Raw genomic sequence first — 17,024 nt, forward strand, 5'->3', positions numbered from 1 at the left:
AGACTTTTCGCGGTTTTTTCGCGTTTTTTCCCAATAAAAACGCTATAAAACCGCAAAAAAACTGCATACATTATGCATCCCATCATTTTTAATGAATTCCGCAATTTTTGTACACATGATGCGTCTTTTTCTGCAAAAAAAACGCATCGCGGTAAAAAACGCAGCATGTTCATTAATTTTGCAGATTTTTCGTGGATTTCCCACTATATAATGCATGGGAAATGTCCGGAAAAATCAGCAAAAAAAAAAAACCGCACCAAAAACGCGGTAAAAACGTGCAAAAAACGCATGCAGATTTCTTGCAGAAAATCTCAGGATTTTCTCAGGAATTTTCTGCAAGAAATCCTGAACGTGTGCACATAGCCTAAATGTTGAAGATTTCAACATCAGGGTGAAACTGAAAAATGTAACCTTAGCAAGCATAACCAACCATTTATCATATCATTTTCTGCGAGTGAAGCAGCGGGTATTTCACTAGAAACATAGGTTAGGCACATATCCTCTCCTTAGATCTAGTGAATAATGTCGCCAGAGCTGGCCCTCCTGACACTTTGGGATGTACAGACTATATATTACATGTAACGGTACAGACTATATATTACATGTAACTGTAATATAGAATTAACACACAGTTTATACACCTGGCTCCACTGTAGGAAGTCTCAGCAGTGACCTGTCATTAAGAAACTGGAGGCACCGGGGACTTACAGACGGGGAGGAGAAGACCCAGTGCACAGTACAGCCCTGTGCACCAAAATTTAATTAGCAGAAAACTTCAACTAGTGATTACAAAAAAACAGTGTATTTCCTCACCAAATGTTTTATTGTACTCAGTATTACAGAGACATCACAGCCAAGTCTTTACTTTACAGTACAAAATCATGCTGAGAGGTTCTCTTTAATTATTCCCAATAGCAATACTTAGTCAAGCCCACGGATTAGTAATGGAGAGGGTGTCTATAAGACACCTATCCATTACTAATCCTATTGTTGTATTGTAAATAAAGACAGCCAGAATAAGGTCTTTTATTTGAAATAAAAACAAAAAACACACTTTTCCATTTTTTTTTAATTTAAGAATAACAAAACCTAGCTATACTCACCTAATACCCATTCGATTGAATACATCGCCTCCTGTAATAAAGCAAAAATAAAAAAACAACCATATCCCTCACCTGTCTGCCGTTCTATCCCACTCCATAATCCATGTCTGGGGATTAAAGTTTTCAATGTGGACGGTGCCAAGATGCGACCGTCCAGGCTGAGAACCACTGGTGAATTAGCTGCTGCAAGCGCAGCATTAGTGACTAGTGGTGACCTCATCGAGTTTACCGCGGGTCAAAGAGGCTGCGTTCCCAGATGGGCCAATGAACTGCAGTGACCTCCCTCTGGTGTGCATCATATTTAGAAGAGACTTCCTTCTGGGATGACAGCCATGCAGACCAATTTGATGCAGTTTGTGGCGTATGGTCTGAGTACTAACAGGCTGACCCCATCACTTTAACCTCTGCAGCAATGCTGGAAGAACTCACACGTCAATTTTGAAAAGACAACCTTTGGATATGACGCTGAGCACGTGCACTCAACTTCTTTGGTCAACCATGGCAAGTTTGGTTCTGAGTGAAACCTGTCCTGTTAAACCGCTGTATGGTCTTGGCCACGGTTCTGCGGTTCAGTTTCAATGTGTTGGCAATATTCTTAAAGCCTAGGCCATCTTTATGTAGAGCAACAATTTTGTTTTTCAGATCCTCAGAGTTCTTTGCCATGAGGTGCCATGTTGAACTTCCAGTGACCAGTATGAGAGCGTGTAAGAGCGATAACACCAAATTTAACACACCTGCTCTCCAATCGCACCTAAGACCTTGTAACACTAATGAGTCACATGACACCAGGGAAGGAAAATGCCTAATTGAGCACAATTTGACCATTTTCACTTAGGGTTGTACTCACATTTGTTGCCAGCGGTTTAGACATTAAAGACTGTGTGGAGTTATTTAGAGGGCACACCAAATTTACACTGCCATACAAGCTGTACACTGACTACTTTACATTGTATCAAAGTGTCTTATCTTCATTGTTGACCGGAGAAGACATAATAAAATATTTACAATAATGTGAAGGGTGTACTCACTTTTGTGATATACTGTATTTCATCAAGACCAGCGTTTAGGTGCCAGTCTTGATTAAAATACGACTGCAGTAATAAACCACCACTTCATAAATATGAAGCCAACGCGAAACGTCGGGGCTCCAGCTGGACATGCATGGGCACATTTGCACTTACGGGTAAGAAACGCTCTTTGTAAAAACGACTTCATCAATAACAAAATTTTCGCATTTTACGATATACAACTTACTTGAGTATACTCAGACCCTTTTTAGGGCATTTATCCTCCTTACTAGATGGTGGCCCGATTCTAAATCATCGGGTATTCTAGAATATGTATGTATGTATGTATGTATGTATGTATGTATGTATGTATGTATGTATGTATGTATATAGCAACCACATAGTATATAGCACAGGCCACATAGTACATAGGAGCCATATAGTAAATAGATATGCAGTATATAACACAGCCACATAGTACATAACACAGCCCACGTAATATATAGCACAGCCCACGCAGTATATAATACAGGCCACGCAGTATACAATACAGGCCACGCAGTACATAAACAGTGGCCACGCAGTATATAACAGTGGCCACACCGGATATAACACAGCCCACGCAGTATATAACAGCCCACGTAGTATATAACACTGCCCACGTAGTATATAGCAGCCATGCAGTATATAATACAGCCCACGTAATATATAGCACAGCCTACGCAGTATATAACACAGCCCACATAGTATATAACACTGCCCACGTAGTATATAACACTGCCCACGTAGTATATACCAGCCACGCAGTATACAGCACAGCCCAAGTAATATATAGCACAGCCCACACAGTATATAACACAGCCCACATAGTATATAACAGCCCACGTAGTATATAACACTGCCCACGTAGTATATAACACTGCCCACGTAGTATATAGCAGCCACAAAGTATATAATAGAGCCCACGTAATATATAGCACAGCCCACGCAGTATATAACACAGCCCACATAGTATAACACTGCCCACGTAGTATATAACACTGCCCACGTAGTATATAACACTGACCACGTAGTATATAACACTGCCCACGTAGTATATAGCAGCCACGCAGTATATAACACAGCCCATGCAGTATATAACACTGGCCACGTAGTATATAGCAGCCACGCAGTATATAACACAGCCCATGTAGTATATAGCAGAGTGGGCACCATATCCCTGTTAAAAAAAAATAATTAAAATAGTTATATACTCACCCGCCGGCGTCCAGCGAAGCTGTCCCGATGCGCGAGCTGCTGCCGCCAGCTTCCGTTCCCAGTGATGCATTGCAAAATTACCCAGATGACTTAGCAGTCTCGCTAGACCGCTAAGTTTTCTGGGTAATTTCGCAATGCATCTCTGGGAATGGAAGCTGGCGGCAGCCGCGCGTATCGGCGGACGACGGAAGGTGAGAATAGCAGGTTTTTTGTTTTTTTATTATTATTTTTAACATTAGATCTTTTTACTATTGATGCTGCAATTTATATATATATATATATATATATATATATATATATATATATATATATATATATATATAAATTATATATATAGATGCTCTTCTGTATGCTTTCATACATATTGCCCGTTTTCGATATCCATGCACCATAAACAGATACTCCAAATATTTCGCTATAGTTTACGCCAACTCCTTGAATAAATTATGGTGAGTGTCAGGCACAGGCAAGACGTTTCTGACATTTTCTATTGGTCATGAGTGGCTTGACACAAGGAATCCAACACTTGTAGCCCATGTCCTGGATACCTCTGAGTGTGATGGCTCTTGAAACAATGACTCCAGCAGCAGTCCACTCCTTGTGACTCTCCCCCAAATTTTTGAGTGGCCTTTACTCAACAATCCTTTCAAGGCTGCAGTTATCCCGGTTACTTGTGCACCTTTTTCTTCCACAGTTTTTCCTTCCACTCAACTTTCCATTAATACGCTTGGATACAGCACTCTGTGAACAGCCAGCTCAGCTTCAGCAATGACCTATTGTGGCTTACCCTCCTGGAGTATGTCAATAACTACCTTCTGGACATCTGTCAAGTCAGCAGTCTTCCCCATGGATTGTGGAGCCTACTAAAACAGACTAAGGGACCTTTTTAAATGCTTAGGATGCCGATGCAGGTGTACTTTGTTAATTATTCTAATTTACTGAGATAATGACTTTTGGGTTTTCATTGGCTGTATGCCATAATCATCAACATTAACAGAAATAAACACTTGAAATAGGTCAATTCGTTTGTAATGACTATTTAATATATGAGTTTCACACTTTGTATTGAAGAAATGAAACAAGTTAACTTTTTGATGATATTCTAATTTTGTGAGATGCACCTGTATGTATTCTTCCATTGTTGCATAGCAGCTCAAAATTAGGGAATCTCTTATCATAGTATTTTCTAGCTTGGCAGCCTGAACATAGTCAGCATTTTCACTTTTACATACTATGATTATGAACACATGGCTTTACAAATACAATTTTGCATAGCAAATTTATTACACAATGCCGCTATTAAGTAGAAGAGGAACTAGATCTAACTTATCAGATATCAGATATTTTTATGTGTAACAAGAAAATAGGAAACAGAGGGAAAGCCAATTATTTACTAAAACGTACAGCTCTATTCTGATAGTGAAGCACGATCTATAAGAAACATTTTCTTAGCTTCCCCGTATACTGTGTAAGATGACCTGTTCTGTCATGCCACTGAGGAGCCATTGAGAATATCTGTAATACTACAAACAGAGCAATATAGCCTTTTAATACCTTCCCGACAAGGGAATTTTTCAATTCTGAACATCTGATTTTTCCTTCCCTTCTTCCAAGAGCTATAAGATTATTCTTTTTCTGGCAAAATTGCAGAAGGAGGGCTTGATTTTTGAGAAACAAGCTATAGTTTTGAATGCCGCCAATAATTTTACCATTGAATGTACTGGGAAACGGGAAAATAAATTCCAAGTGTCATGAAATTGTGAAAATAAAAAAAAACCAATTCTGCAATTGTCTTTTCCGTTTTATTTTAATGGCGCTCACTGTGTGTTAAAAATGACTTTTAGGACAACCCCTTCTTAAACTAAATGTTCGGCCCCGATAATAAAGCCTATACTCGCCTCCAATACCGACTCCGTTCGCGGCACTCGCTCTCCCCAGGATTGTTATACGATGTTGTGACATGGGAGGCCGGCGCCGAATCAGCGCTGGTGTCAATCCTGCTGTCAATCAGTCCCGGGGGTGAGGTTACAGTCTATTTTTATGGCGTTTACCATGGTGTCTGTACATAGAAAGCGGCGGCGTTACCGAGTCCCTGGCAGTGCAGTTATACTCTACTTTCATTGTGTTTACCATGGCGCCCTAGCTCACAGGAAATAATGCAGACCATAAAGACACCCCGTCTTCTCCCTTTCACCCTCCACGGAGAATCCTGTGAGTCACGTTCCCTCTTAAAAATGATAGAAAAATTGCAATAAATAAAAAGGCCCAAATCTCTGGATTCATATGGCAGATTTTAAAAACAGAAGAAGAAAAAAAGGAATATTTTTGTGAGCAGTGGTTATAAATTAAGAGCATAAAGTGGCCACTTTTGACCTGGTTACAGCTGCTCTTTAAATTCTATAACCTTTAGCTTCATTACTTGACTCCCAGCTCTAGTTACTGTGGGGGACAATCTATCAAGTCCACTCCGCAACGTTAACAGCTTATTAGTATTAATCTCTCCTAGGTTCCCTCCGCCTGCACAAGCAATAACTGAGTCCAACTGGCAGGCAATGGCAGGAGGAGCCTCTACGGGATATAGTGGATTTCTGATCCTGACACCACTGAACTCTGCCAGGAGCAAATTATTCTGATGTCTTTAATATTTTTGTTGACCGGATTTGCTATAGTTTTTTATTCAGGTAGAAAAAGGTGGCTGTATGAGTTAGAGGCCAGTAGTGAATTAATCAAAACAGTCAAATTAATAACCTAGGCCTAATTAAAGGGACTGACCCAACAGGACATTATCCCTATTATTATGGGGATTCCCTCCCTCTATTGGCCAGAAGGAAGCTACAATGGTCATCATAGCATTTCACATTTCCCAGTCATGGTGTCACAATATTAATTAAAAAAAAGTAACGCACGACAATGGAAAGGTAACACAGGAGATATCAGGATTCCCCACTGACAATAGGTGAGGTTGCAGCTCCTTTTCCAAGCACTGAGTTTTTCTCCTCACTTGTATGAGAGTGTTACGTGATACTTCTACTCACTAACGCAAGCTATTGAGACACCAGAGGTCTCGTCTTCACAATGACCAAAGCCTTCATGTTTTCCCATCACAGAAAGTAATGGCATAGCACTTGGATAAGCTATCTCTTATAGATCCATCTGCCAGGACCCTCACAGATTCCAAAATCCTGGTTAGTTCAGCCTTGTTTCTTCAAAGTGGGTGGCAGGGAAGTCAGATCCATTCAAGCTCTAATGGCACATGTGAGTAATATACCGTCACAGAAAACCCCCTTTACACCACTCAGTAAGGCAGCATGAAAACATCACACAACCACACATTCTGTACCTGTGGCTTACACGGGACAACACCCTACTTCTATAGAAGTCAGTAGGCTGATTTCTATGCCCGATTGCCTGCAGAAAATAAAAATTATACAAAGAAATATTGCTATCTTTATTTAATTAGTAAAGCAAATTAGAGTTGATTCTATCGCTTTTAAAAAGGTCTAAGGGTTGTGAGCATTCTCAAGGATGATTGTTTGGCATTGTAGTATCTACGCTAAATGCTACCAATACTTTCCATGTTTCAAAATGAGGTTTAGAGACAGAAGTGCTGGCGATGGTTAGAAGCCGGCAGGAAGGAATTAGGACCTTTCAGGTCATTAGCATTCTAATCCTACCATTCAGTTTATCCCCATATATTCTCAGTTCGATGTGAAAACGTGTCAGGCTTTCTGCAAGTAGGTCACACAAACGTTCTGACACAAGAAATAGATTTTTATGGGCAATATCTATATACAGCTGTGCTCAAAAGTTTACATACCTCGGCAAGAATTTTGCTGTCCTGGCCTTTTTTTCAGAGAATATGAATGATAACACCAAAACTTTTTCTCCACTCCATTTATTGTCAAACTACTGTGTTTTCTCTTTATAAATTGTAACAACAACCCAAAACATCCAAATGACCCTGATCATTTGATTAGATTTGACTTTTTTCATTACAGGATAAGGGCGGTTTAAATTCTAATTATATATATATATATATTGGAATCTTTACATATTATCTGTCTGCTTGGGGGACTTGAACCTTCCATTGTCTACACAATTTAGTGAAATACTGTAGTATTGCAGTCTATACTGTGTTCCAAGTTATTATGCGAATTGGATTTAAGTGTCATAAAGTTTTAATTGTTTTGTTTTTCAAATAAACTCATAGATGGTATTGTTACATAGTTACATAGTTATTAAGGTTGAAGGAAGACTTTAAGTCCATCTAGTTCAACCCATAGCCTAACCTAACATGCCCTAACATGTTGATCCAGAGGAAGGCAAAATAAACCCATGTGGTAAGAGTAAGCTCCACATTGGGGAAAAAAATTCCTTCCCGACTCCACATACGGCAATCAGACTAGTTCCCTGGATCAACGCCCTATCAAGGAATCTAGTATATATAACCTGTAACATCATACTTTTCAAGAAAGGTATCCAGACTCCTCTTAAATTTAAGTAATGAATCACTCATTACAACATCATACGGCAGAGAGTTCCATAGTCTCACTGCTCTTACAGTAAAGAATCCGTGTCTGTTATTATGCTTAAACCTTTTTTCCTCCAGACGTAGAGGATGCCCCCTTGTCCCTGTCTCAGGTCTATGATTAAAAAGATCATCAGAAAGGTCTTTGTACTGTCCCCTCATATATTTATACATTAAAATAAGATCACCCCTTAGTCTTCGTTTTTCCAAACTAAATAGCCCCAAGTGTAATAACCTATCTTGGTATTGCAGACCCCCCAGTCCTCTAATAACCTTGGTCACTCTTCTCTGCACCTGCTCTAGTTCAGCTATGTCTTTCTTATACACCGGAGACCAGAACTGTGCACAGTATTCTAAGTGTGGTCGAACTAGTGACTTGTATAGAGGTAAAATTATGTTCTCCTCATGAGCATCTATGCCTCTTTTAATACATCCCATTATTTTATTTGCCTTTGTAGCAACTGCCTGACACTGGCCACTGAATATGAGTTTGTCATCCACACATACACCCAGGTCTTTTTCATTGATGGTTTTGCCCAGAGTTTTAGAATTAAGCACATAGTTATACATCTTATTACTACTACCCAAGTGCATGACCTTACATTTATCCCCATTAAAGCTCATTTGCCATTTTTCAGCCCAAGCTTCTAGTTTACATAAATCATCCTGTAATATAAAATTGTCCTCCCCTGTATTGATTACCCTGCAGAGTTTAGTGTCATCTGCAAATATTGAAATTCTACTCTGAATGCCCCCTACAAGGTCATTAATAAATATGTTAAAAAGAAGAGGGCCCAATACTGACCCCTGTGGTACCCCACTGCTAACCGCGACCCAGTCCGAGTGTGCTCCATTAATAACCACCCTTTGTTTCCTATCCCTGAGCCAGCTCTCAACCCACTTACACATATTTTCCCCTATCCCCATTATTCTCATTTTATGTATCAACCTTTTGTGTGGCACCGTATCAAAAGCTTTTGAAAAGTCCATATACACTACATCTACTGGGTTCCCTTGGTCCAGTCCGGAACTTACCTCTTCATAGAAGCTGATCAAATTAGTCTGACATGAACGGTCCCTAGTAAACCCGTGTTGATACTGGGTCATGAGGTTATTCCTCTTCAGATACTCCAGTATAGCATCCCTTAGAATGCCCTCCAGGATTTTACCCACAGTAGAGGTTAAGCTTACTGGCCTATAATTTCCGAGTTCAGTTTTTGTCCCCTTTTTGAATATTGGCACCACATTTGCTATACGCCAGTCCTGTGGTACAGACCCTGTTATTATGGACTCTTTAAAGATTAAAAATAATGGTCTATCAATGACTGTACTTAATTCCTGCAGTACTCGGGGGTGTATCCCATCCGGGCCCGGAGATTTGTCAATTTTAGTGATTTTTAGACGCCGCCGTACTTCCTGCTGGGTTAAGCAGGTGACACTTAATGGGGAAGTTTTGTTATCACTGATCATATTGTCAGCCATTGGATTTTCTATTGTAAATACTGATGAAAAAAAGTCATTTAGCATATTGGCTTTTTCCTTATCCTCATCCATTGTGTCTCAGGGCTCAATGGATCACTGAAATGTGGCTGAATCTGAGCACAGACGTGTTTGTGCTGATAAAGGCATAATGAGGAAGGTTTCTGCCAGGCAAGTTCATCGGATTAAGAGAGCAGCTGCTAAAAAGCTATTACAAACAAGCAAACAGATATTTGAAGCTGCGGGTGCCTCTGGAGTCCCTCGAACCTCAAGGTGTAGGATCCTTCAAAGGCTTGCTGTGGTGCAGAAACCTACTATTCGGCCACCCCTAAACAGTGTTCACAAGCAGAAACGGTTGCAGTGGGCCCAGACATACATGAAGACTAATTTTCAAACAGTCTTGTTTTCTGATGAGTGTCGAGCAACCCTGGATGGTCCAGATGGAAGGAGTAGTGGATGGTTGGTGGATGGAAACCATGTCCCAACAAGGCTGTGACGTCAGCAAGGAGGTGGAGGAGTCATGTTTTGGGCCGGAATCATGGAGAAACAGCTGGTAGGGCCCTGTAAGGTTCCTGAAGGTGTGAAAATGACCTCCACAAAGTATATAGTTTCTGACTGACAACTTTCTTCCATTGGTCTAAAAACAGAAACGTGCCTTCAGGAGCAAAATTATCTTCATGCAAGATAATGCACCATATCATGCTGCAAAGAATACCTCTGAGTCATTGGCTGCTATGGGCATAAAAGGAGATAAACACATCGTGTGGACACCATCTTCCCCTGACCTCAACCCCAGCAGCTCTGGGAGGTTATTCTGACTTCATGCAAAGAAATACAAGCAGAAACTCTCCAAAAACTCACAAGTTCAAAGGATGCAAGAATTGTGAAGGTGATATCAAAGAAGGGGTCCTAAAATCCACAAATGAGCATTTTCAGTTCTTTAAAACATATCAAATGTTTAGAAATTCTACTGTGCCTAATAATTTGGAACAGTGCATTTTAAGCTTTTATTCATTTTGGAGATTATACTGTTAACATTGGGAGGTTTCTAAAAATAAAATTCGACGTATACTCTAACGGGTGATGACTTTTATTAGACTGACTGTCATTTGCACCGACCATTTAGGAAAATCCGAGAAAAATGTCATTTGCATAATAATTTGGAGCATGGTGTATTGTACAATTACGCATCTCCTGAGCTTTATTGGTGTGGAAGCATGACAGACATGAGACTCCAGTAGGCTTTGGCTGCAGTGACCTTTAGGCTTCCAGAGATCGGGTCACAGAGGAGGATTGTGTGACAACATCTCATTTCATTCCTATCTTTTCTGTAACGATCGACAGAGACATCCAAGGGGTTAAACTATCGCTCTTGGGAATGGGTTGTTTTAACTAAATTTAGTGCTGATCATTTTCATGCTTTACAGCTTAGATTCTTGAGACTGCTTCCTAAACAGTTGCCCATTATAGCACACGCGTTCTAATCTGCTGGACCCTCTGAGAACAGCTCATTTAGGCTGGTGGGGATGGAGAAATAGCACTGTTGGATGCCAGTTCTAATCAATCGTACTAAAATAGGGCATACTGAAAGCACCTAAGTTCTTTAAACCCCTCAGGGTGCCTGTACACGCTCAGGTTTTGATCAGGTTTTTTGATGCCATTTCTGAAGTTATAACCAATAGTGGATGAGAAAGTTAGATAACGTATAAAGGACAGATTCTACTTATCTTCCTTTTTAGATTTGGTTTTAAAAAACACAATAAAAAAAATCTGAACTTGTATGACTATTTAATTATCAGCTTAATAATCTGTGACTTTTCACATTTGCTAGCTTAAAAGGGAACCGCTTGGGTCCCCCAAGGTCCAAATTCATAACATAAAAATAATAATGTGTCAGTGTTAATGATGTCCCAATACAATCTTGATAATGGTCACTTTTATTGTGCCACTCATTACATACAATTTTGCCACGACTAACCCTCTGGGGCATCTGTTCCCCTAGACTAATCTGGCCACTATACATCCCCCTCGGCATAAATGATGTGTAACCCCTTCACGCCCCATGGATGTTTGCACCTTAATGACTAGGCCAAATTTGACAATTCTGACCACTTTTACTTTGTGTGGAAATAACTCTGGAACGCTTCAATAGATCCCACTGATTCTGAGACTGTTTTATCAAGATATATTATACGTCATGTGATATATGTGATGCAGTAACCCCTGTAACAGGTAGGGGGCGCTGCATGGTCTCCCCGGGATCTGCACGGAGTTGTATTGAGGCCGTGAGAATTGACCTGCAGTGATGTCAGGATCACGTGACCAGTCCATGTGATCCATTACTGTGGGTGTGGTTACAGGTACATAACGTGACCAGAGTGTGGGTCACAGGTTCCTGTGTGGTTCCAGTGTTTGGACCTGAAGGGTCCAAGTGCAAAATCCCTGAGGGAGTTCCTGAGGGCTCGGTGTGTTCCTGTGTTGGAAGCCTGAGAGGAGGCTTCCTGGAAAGCACCTGCTGGCATGGGAGGTCCTAGTAGGAGGACCGGATCCCGGAGCAGTGCACAGTGGAACTGGGGAAGCTGGAGTCCTTCAGTGAGGTCCGGACTGACTAGTGCGTGCCGGCCAGGCAAGTTGGTGATCCCTGTAAGGCAGCTTACCCGGAGGTGTGGACTGGCAAGGAGTCAGCAGGTGGAGCCGGAGCTCCCGTCAGGTATCGTACAGGCCAGTAGTGCTTGTGAAGCTCTATGAACTATGTGGTCTCCCTTGGGAACTGGTTAAGGGAGGACCAGCGTGTTAGTGGCCGTGAAGCAAAGCCGTACACTGAAGTGTTAGAAGCTGCAAGTAAATATCACCAGTTGGTGCCTGTTGTGTTTCATGTTATGAACTGTGCGTACCCCGGTTTATGAAGCTTAATAAACCGCATGGACTGCTTTGTTTTATAAACCCGTGCCCGTGTGCTTGAATATCGCGGCCAAGTGAGTGTCCCCCAACACTCTCAGTAAGAGAAACCTTACAGTCATGATAGTGGTAACATTTCTTCGATATGACTTGCATTTATTTATGAGAAAAAGGAAATTTGGCAAAAATATAGAAACTTTTGCAATTAAATAAATAATATTTCCTACATGTCTACTTTACATCATCACAATTTTTGAAACATACTTTTTTTTTACATGATTGTTATAACAATCATGTATCAAAAAATATAAACTAATCTGGTAAACTAAGTGATACAATGTTGGATTCAGGGTCTCGTGGACTACATTATGCTGCTCTCAGATGAGGTAGCAAAAACCTACTGACAGATGCCCTTTAACCCCTTTCTGACCTCGAACAGGATAGTATATCCAAGGTCAGAACCTCCGCTTTGATGCGGGCTCTGGCGGTGAGCCCGCATTAAAGCCGGGACATGTCAGCTGTTTTGAACAGCTGACATGTGCCCGCAATAGCGGCGGGTGAAATCGCGATTCACCCGCCGCTATTAACTAGTTAAATGCCGCTGTCAAACGCAGACAGCGGCATTTAATCGGGGCGGAAATGAGCGAATCGCTGACCCCCGTCACATGATCGGGGGTCAGCGATGCTTCTGCATAGTAACCATAGAGGTCCTTGAGACCTCTATGGTTACTGATGCCGGTTTGCTGTGAGCGCCACCCTGTGGTCGGCACTCATAGCAAGCCTGCATTTCAGCTACATAGCAGCGATCTGATGATCTCTGCTATGTAGCAGAGCCGATCGAGTTGTGCCAGCTTCTAGCCCCCCATGGAGGCTATTGAAGCATGGCAAGTTAAAAAAAAAAGTAAAAAAAAAAACGTGAAAAAAATAAAAAAAATATAAAAAGTTTAAGTCACCCCCCTTTCGCCCCATTCAAAATAAAACAATTAAAAAAAAAAATCAAACCTACACATATTTGGTATCGCCGAGTTCAGAATCGCCCGATCTATCAATAAAAAACAGCATTAACCTGATCGCTAAACAGAGCAGTGAGAAAAAAAATTTGAAACACCAGAATTACGTTTATTTGGTCGCCGCGGCATTGCATTAAAATGCAATAAAGGGTGATCAAAAGAACGTATCTGCACAAATGTGGTATCAATAAAAATGTCAGCTCGGCACGCAAAAAATAAGCCCTCAACCGATCCCAGATCACGAAAAATGGAGACGCTACGGGTATAGGAAAATGGCGCAATTTTTGTTTGTTTTTTAGCAAAGTTTGGAATTTTTCTTCACCACTTAGATAAAAGAGAACCTAGACATGTTTGGTGTCTATGAACTCGTAATGACCTGGAGAATCATAATATCAGGTCAGTTTTAGCATTTAGTGAACCTAGTAAAAAAGCCAAACAAAAAACAAGTGTGGGATTGCATTTTTTTTGCAATTTCACCGCACTTGGAATTTATTTTCCCGTTTTCTAGTACACAACATGGTAAAACCAATTATGTTGTTCAAAAGTAAAACTCGTCCCGCAAAAAATAAGCAATCACATTGCCATATTGACGGAAAAATAAAAAGGTTATGGCTCTGGGAAGGAGGGGAGCGAAAAACGAACACTGAAAAACGGAAAATCCCAAGGTCATGAAGGGGTTAAGCAACATCTTGCATCATAAATTTCCTAAAAAAATAAATAAAAAATAATAATTTTATTTATATATATGTATAGATTTTTTTTTTTATAAGATGATGAAAGCTATATGGAATTTAGGAACATATCCTTGAAATCCTTTCATGATACCAACAATATCCATTATCAGCACTTTTCTCAAACGGACAAGAACTTAAAATAAGAATGCACTCGATGCAGTTTAGGTATGCAGCTTTCATTTATAATCGGCTGGTTATTCTATGGGAAGATAAGGTTTTGAAGAAACCGCATGGTGTGAGAAATGCTCAGTGATTAGATAGCAGCTTCAGAACAATAAAGCAGAAGCTGGGAAAAGGCTGGTACCATAATGTGCAGACAAACGTGATGCCGTAGCAGAAATGATACCGGAATCACACGCGCCTAAATGTAACATACAGAAGATTGAGACGCTGCGATACCCCCCACTAGCAGGGTGCAAGATACATTTCTAAATTGAGAAAAAAAAAATAAGTTCTTAAGGGTTTTTCCACCTTTAAATTAAAAAAAACAAACAGACGAAGTGTGATGAAAATTCTCTTCTACGGTTAAGTGCACAATGCCTCTGCGCGCTTATCCATCAGTACACATCAGTAGCTATTCCTGATGTATGCAGTAATGTTCCCATAGGTGACCATTCACCAGAGGGTGGCCCAAAGTGTGCTTTTTTTCTGCCTCCATCTGGCAGAGACTAACATTGAACTAATCTGCTGATAATGATGGGTTCAGCTGACAGTCTAATGTGTATGGGGGACCCCAAAAGATGATGTCAGGGATATAAGGATTCAACATGTCCAGATTCACACTGTCAATCCTTTTTTTTTTTTTTGATAAGAGATACGCTGTCTCTAGAGACTCTTAGTAGTGGTTCTCTCACAGAAGACACAGGAGAGCTCCGCAGAGTGAGTGCTCCTGTGTATGGGAGAGTCGGGAGAGATAGCTGCCGGACAAGCCATCGTTTGGATGACAGCTCTTTAAAGTGTAATGGGAAGATAAGTCACCTGCCAGCAGCTTATCTACCTGCCAAATATAAGCATTGGGCTATTGAATTCCAACTGCACAACCTTTATGTTCCCTGACATAATTCTGGAGGGATATCCACATACACAGTAAATTCTTGGCCAATACCAACAAAATCAGCAGATTTGGACGCTTTTTAACTAATGTGTATGGTTGTCTTAGGCCGGCTTCACACTGAACGTATGAAAAATTGGTCCGAGTCTCCCTGCCGAGAATCGCACGAGTGTTCTCCGTATGGCATGTGTATGGCTTCACATTTCTCACTGCTTTTCCCCACTGAATTAAATGGCTCAATAGGATGAAATGAGGAAAATGTGTATTTGTCACAAGCTAGACAGATAGTCCATGTGGTGTCTGACTTTCTCACACCCACAGACTTGCATTGGCGAGTCTTAGACGATATACACGGACAATCTCGGCACGCTGTGATTTTACATGCACGTCGAATACGCCTGAGAAAAAATACGGTGATTAACAGTGGTCCGAGTGCTATACGATGTTTTCTCACATAGCACTCGCCCGTATTCTACGGTAGTGTGACCCTGGCCTTAAGGTGAATATTGGACTCATACAATTAATGAACTGCACAGCAAAAGTTCATTGAAAAAATGAAATAGAAAAGTCCTGACTGACACATTTATTCAAAAAATAACAATACAAAACAATGAAATAACAAAAAAAAATCAAAAAAATATAAAAAAAAATAAAAATAAAAAAAACACACAAGAAATATATCAGTCATCATCAGTGTGCAGTCCGTGTTCATCATCATTGTGTAATCAGTGTATGGTCCGCGTTTACAATCAGTGTCATCAGAGCACAGTCCGTGTGTCCATTTTTACCATCAGTGTGTCATCAGTGTACAGTCCGTGTGTCCATTTTTACCATCAGTGTGTTATCAGTGTACGGTCCGTGTGTCCATTTTTACCATCAGTGTGGCCGGTTTCACACATCAGTGATTCCGGTACGTGAGGTGACAGTTTCCTCACGTACCGGAGACACTGACTCACGTAGACACATTAAAATCAATGTGTCTCTGCACATGTCAGCGTGTTTTCGCGGACCGTGTGTCCGCGTGCAAAACACGGAGACATGTCAGTGTTCGTGGGAGCGCACGGATTACACGGACCCATTAAAGTCAATGGGTCCATGTAAAACACGTACCGCACACGGATGCTATCCGTGTGCAGTCCGTGTGCCGTGCAGGAGACAGCGCTACAGTAAGCGCTGTCCCCCCAACGTGGTGCTGAAGCCGCCATTCATATCTTCTCTCCAGCAGCGTTCGCTGGAGAGAAGATATGAAAAATCCTTTTTTTTTTCTTTCCCGTGTTTAAAATAAAGATCCTTGTCCCCACCCCCCTCCCACCCCCTGTGCGCCCCCCCACTGTTAATAAAATACTCACCCCTATGGGAGGTGGAGCCGCATATTCATGACTGTAATGGGCGGCACCACGTGACAGCTCATACTGGAGAAGCTGCGGCGCGGAGAGGACACTTCGAGGGAGCCGGGTGAGTATTTTATTAACAGCGAGCGGGCGGGAGCACAGAGGGTGGGAGGGGGGTGCGGACAGGGATCTTTATTTTAAACACGGGAAAGAAAAAAAAAAGGATTTTTCATATATCTTCTCTCCAGCGAACGCTGCTGGAGAGAAGATATGAATGGCGGCTTCAGCACCAGATGCAGGGGACAGCGCTTATCTCTAGCGCTGTCTCCTGCACGGTCCGTGTGGTACCCAGGCGGCACATGGCTGCCGCACGTGTGCCGCACGTGTGCCACACGGATGGCCTATGTGAGCTCACGGACACACGGACAACTCCGGTACCGATTTTTCCGGTACCGGAATTATCTGGACATGTGAGACTGGCCTGTGTCAGTGCTTTTCACAGATGGATAAATAAATTACAAAGCTTCTCCTATCCTTTGCTATTTTAAATTCAATCAGCATACGGCTGGCACACGGCTGGCACTCAGACCCCTGGAATTGTGTTGGCACTTCTCATCCATGATATC

At 41.4% G+C, this 17,024-nt stretch overlaps 1 protein-coding gene across 1 annotated transcript in view; it reads right to left on the minus strand.

The window, feature by feature from the left end:
• The window catches only part of CBLB (Cbl proto-oncogene B), a 232,258-nt gene that overhangs the window by 149,942 nt on the left and 65,292 nt on the right, over positions 1–17,024 (minus strand). The gene's annotated exons all lie outside the window — the stretch shown is intronic.

The sequence above is a fragment of the Ranitomeya variabilis genome, chromosome 3, assembly GCF_051348905.1.
Source record: "Ranitomeya variabilis isolate aRanVar5 chromosome 3, aRanVar5.hap1, whole genome shotgun sequence".
Lineage (NCBI taxonomy): Eukaryota > Metazoa > Chordata > Amphibia > Anura > Dendrobatidae > Ranitomeya > Ranitomeya variabilis.